We start from the raw sequence: 4766 nt of genomic DNA on the forward strand, positions 1-4766 counted from the left end.
TGTTAAGGTTATCATGTCAATTATGCTGACGAGATGCACAATACGCAGTGCATTGTTCTCTTCACACTGCACACCAATTAAGGCAAGCCATAACTCAGAGGTTATTGACTATATTATTCACTGTTGCAGACCAGAGTTCTCTCCTACATCTCTGCTTTCACTCCACTATGAAAAAAACCTCTAAAAGCTCCTTAGAAGTCAAAGACAGAAGCCCCTCCTCCTGGGACTGCCAACTTTGTTTGCCACAACCAGATGTTCTGTCCTTGAAGCCCTTCCTCCTTGTGCTCCATCAGATCCAATGTCTGTGCACTCCTATCTAGGTAATAGCTGTCCCTTGTCCCAGCATGTCATCCCAGGCTCTGTTATCTGCTTTTGGTTTTTATTTTCTCCTGGCCATAGCCAGAAATTCAAAATCAGCTGCAATCTCTGTGACAGCAACTCAGAGGAAAATATTTTGTTTTGTTTTGTTTAGATTTTTACATCTTTCATTTTTAAAAGTATTATCTCTTCAAATAGCCTTAAGTCTGGAATGAAAAAATAAGCTGTAACCTAAATATCCTTGAAAATAGATGCCCAATGAAAGCTCACTGTTTTCTTCAACCTGCCCAGAATACAGGGCAGTATCTTTGGGACTTGAGAATACAGAATATCCTGTTCCTTAGCTTGATGTTTTCTGCAGCCTGTTTCTTTCCCTCCCATTTATCTAGAATGACGAGTAGTCTTCAGTGGGACCCCAAAAAATCAGTAGAATATGTGTCTTTTCCTACAGCGTTTCACAATAACATCCCTTTGCTAGAGGACTATTCAAAAGCTATAACGAGTTACAAAGAACATTGGCATGTTGAGGCACAATAACCTTTTACTAAATGTATATTTTTCTAACATTTAATTAAAATGTCACGCACTTTTCTGCATTTCCTTTCCACAACTGGTAATGTTCACCACAGAGATATATTAAGCTTCCCTTTGTTTAATCAGCTCATTCATCTTCATCAATTATTTTAGGTATTCAAGAACTTGAAAGTGTTCAAGATATCATTATAATAATATGTTGCAGCGAGGGTTACTGCAACAAGCATATTTCAAACCAGGAGTCCTGTGGAAACGAAGTATATATGGACAGATTCGTGGTAGATGTTTCAGAGATGTTTCTTTCTCCAGCCGCATGGCCGGGGCTCTGACGAGGAACTGAGGCAATCACAGGACCCGAGGGTCCTTGCCCGCGCAGGGGAACACAGACCAACCAATGGGGAACGAGGCTGACCAGGGGCAGGAAAACCTCGTGCCTTCCCCCCCAGGGCCCCTCTCCCAGGGCTACATGGCAGGGGAGGAGACCCCAACAATAACATAATACACTAGAGTTCTGTAGTATTTTCTTGCCAAAATCTAAAAGGTACTTTGTAGACAGTAATGAGTTTTTGAACCTACCAAAACACCAATGGTCTGGGTGAGTTTACTCCTATTTAATACTTGGATTTAAAAGGTTAAAGTCTTGTCCCAAAGTTCAGTGCCAGAAGTCAACACTAGCTCTTCTGATTTATGGCCATCTGGAGTAGTTTAAGGATTTTCCAATGTAACATTACAGTTCATTATTGTGCATCCAGTTGAGATCAATTGTGTGAGAATATGTGCATGTTCAGAAGCTTGAGGCTCCATTAAAAAGATTTATAAGGAGCCTTTTTATATCTATAAAACAACTTATACCAGGCCAGGTCCTGATTCCAGTTCCATATCCAAACTTTTCCAATTCCAGATTGAGTTGGACTCAGTTATGCAGTCCTCTAGGCCCAAAGTTGATAGAAATATCAATAAAGTAATCAGAAATACAGTTTTTGCAGAGCAGTAGCAGCTTTGGGTCTTTCACAACTGAACTGTACACAGCTTATGTCAGGACAGCAACGAACAGGAATTTGTACCTACCATGGCATACCTAGAGGGAAAACTAGCAAAAGAAAAAGAGACTGCAATATTTGTAAAATTTCCATGAGGTAAAACTAGTTTAAAGGTAGTCTATGGTTATCCTTGAACATGGAGAAGAATATTTTCTTTTACTAATCAACATGAGTTTTTACCTAATATTGAGACATCAGTTTGTTTGAGAATGTGGTTGAGGCAACATCAAAGCCAAAGGAAGCCATGACTCTTCTTGAAGGCATAACCTCTAAATGCAGCTCAGTTCTATTTTCATGCTGGTGCAGACTTGCTGGCTTCATATAGTCCTAAAATGGCAGGTCTCTCACGTATCGCTTGCCTGAGCTGGTGCATACAACCTGGAGAACATACATATGAGAAGTTTCCCTGTGTGTGCACTGCAGAGCTGCTCAGTGTGGGCACTGCAGCCCCTGGCTGGGAGCTCCAGATGCTGAGGAGGGCATTGCCCACTGTAGTAGATGGTGCACTTGCCACTGGAAGCAGTGGTTTGGTTTGGTTAGCTTCGGTTTGGTAAGGCGGGTGAACTCCTGTGTAGATAGAGCACAGCGTGTTGTCATGTTCCCGAAATCCTGTGGTGGGGATCAGCTTTCCTTCAGAGAAGGGAACACAACCAGCAATTGCTTGGTAATGTCCTGTAACCCAAAGATGGCAGCAAAATGGAGATAGAGAGTAAAGCTGTGAGTGAATGAATAAACTTTACACAGCTATAACACAGTATGTCAAAAAATGTTTTCAGTTTCATGGTATTCTCCAACTGGAGATACGCCAATTAGTCTGAATTCTAGACGATTTTCACACCTTCCAAAAACTGCTGAAATGTTATTTTCCGTCCAACTGTTCCATTCCATGCTGCAACTTAGACCAACCAAACAACTATGTGACCATTTAGAAATGTTATCATTATAATATTGTTACAAGCACTTGCACACAGGCACATAGATTTATTCAAAAAGATCTGACAGTATACTGTGTGCTGAATCACAGAAATATCCTCAGCTCTGCCTTATGTGTTAAACATGCAGCAGAAAAATTTCAGTTATCAGGAGTTTGTAAGCGTGGTCAGAACTGTGAGCATAAAGTTTTTTTTTTCGACTGAAAAAGCAAAAAGAAACATCAAACAAAATATGCAAGTGCAGTCAGGGACTGGGAAGCACCAAAGCTATGTTGAGAATTCCAGAACTGAAGCTCCTGAGTTCTCATCTGGAAAATTGTGCAGAATTTAAGTGATCTAACAAAGAAAGTTAAAAGGTCCATATTTAGTTTGCTAGTGCTTGAGTCTATAGTTTTAGGGAGTTCAAAGCTGTTAACTTACACTCCACCATTATACTTTCACATAAAGTTATCATTTATGTAGCTACAAATAAACACTTTTATTTCAAAGCAGCTTGAAAATACAATATTTTCTCCTTTCCAAATTATCCCAGAGAGCAGTTCTGAACTATTAGAATGACCTTTTAAAATTGATTATTTATTCATTCAGTTCCTTGCCTTATTTGTTCACATTTAACTATGGCATTAATAATGCAGTCCACTGCACAATGTCATTTTACTGGAGATTTTTTTTCATATGTCACATTTAATACTTTGTTGAAGCCTTAGGAGACTGTTCCCATTTTCCTTTATGTCATGTGTAAAGGTCTAGTTTTGTTTAATGTTGTCTAGACTTCCTTTTAATATCACGCTTAAAATAGATATTCATGTAAAATAGGCAGTTTCTGGATGTTAAAGGAGGCTGGCTTATTTTCTACAAGTTGAAAGGTAACCCAAGACAGCAGCTGTAGGGATCACAGCCTGGTTTAAATCTCATTCTCATGAATTTCAGTGAAGCTGGACCCCACCCTAGAGAACTCGAATCTGAGTATCTGACACTGCTGCTGTGTTTCTAAATATTAATTTTTCTGTAGTGTTTCTGGAGTCAGGTGGAAGCAAGTGGAATCTGCTCAAGAGGGCTAAAACTACAAGGGGGTTATGGGTTACCCATCAAAACCAAACCCCAAATCTCTTGAAACTGGCTAGGTTGGTTTCTTACCCATGTCTCACCATTAAACCAAAAGCAATAATATGTAGGCTGAATCAACATTCCTTAAAGCCCTCAGTGAGTGGAATGGAATGGACTATTTCTGTTGGAAGGGACCTACACCAATCATCTCATCCAGCTGCCTGACTAATTTAGGCTGACCACAAGCTGTATAACCATTCAGTGGCGTAAGACCTCCTCCCAGTGCCTGGAGATCCCACCTGCCTCCTGGCTACACCGAGGGTCATGGACATGCACAGGAGCTCTGGAACCCCAGTGATTATTCTAAGTGCTCAACTGGTGCTGCTCGCCAGTTGTCTCCTATTTGTAGACTTTGCATTTTGAATAGTGAAAAACAAATAGTTGAAAACAATGTTTTGATTTTCCTGTAGGGAAAATTCTAGTTTAATTTTGCAGCACATACTGAATGCTCACCCAGCCCAAAATGCAGCTTTGCAGCAGAACCAGAGTGGGCTCAGGTTCAAGTGTCTAGTTCTAACTTTTCAGAGCTGCTGAAGCAAAATGATTCCTTAGTGAGTCTCTGTGAGATTGCTCCTATCATTTTATAGCACTGAATTTATATTATTTATCATATCTGTCATCTATAGCATTGAACTTTATAGTACTGAATTTGAACATAAGGCAATTGCTCTTGTACAAGGATCTGTTCAGGATTCTAATGGTAGGTAACTTTGAAGTCATATTTTTCTAAATAGGCTATCCTAGGACAATAGCCTTTGAATTGCTTTGCAAAATACAACACCACCACTAACAATAACAAAACTGTTGCCAGAACTGCTGAGTTAACCATGTGGCT

Source organism: Corvus hawaiiensis, chromosome 26, assembly GCF_020740725.1.
Source record: "Corvus hawaiiensis isolate bCorHaw1 chromosome 26, bCorHaw1.pri.cur, whole genome shotgun sequence".
Lineage (NCBI taxonomy): Eukaryota > Metazoa > Chordata > Aves > Passeriformes > Corvidae > Corvus > Corvus hawaiiensis.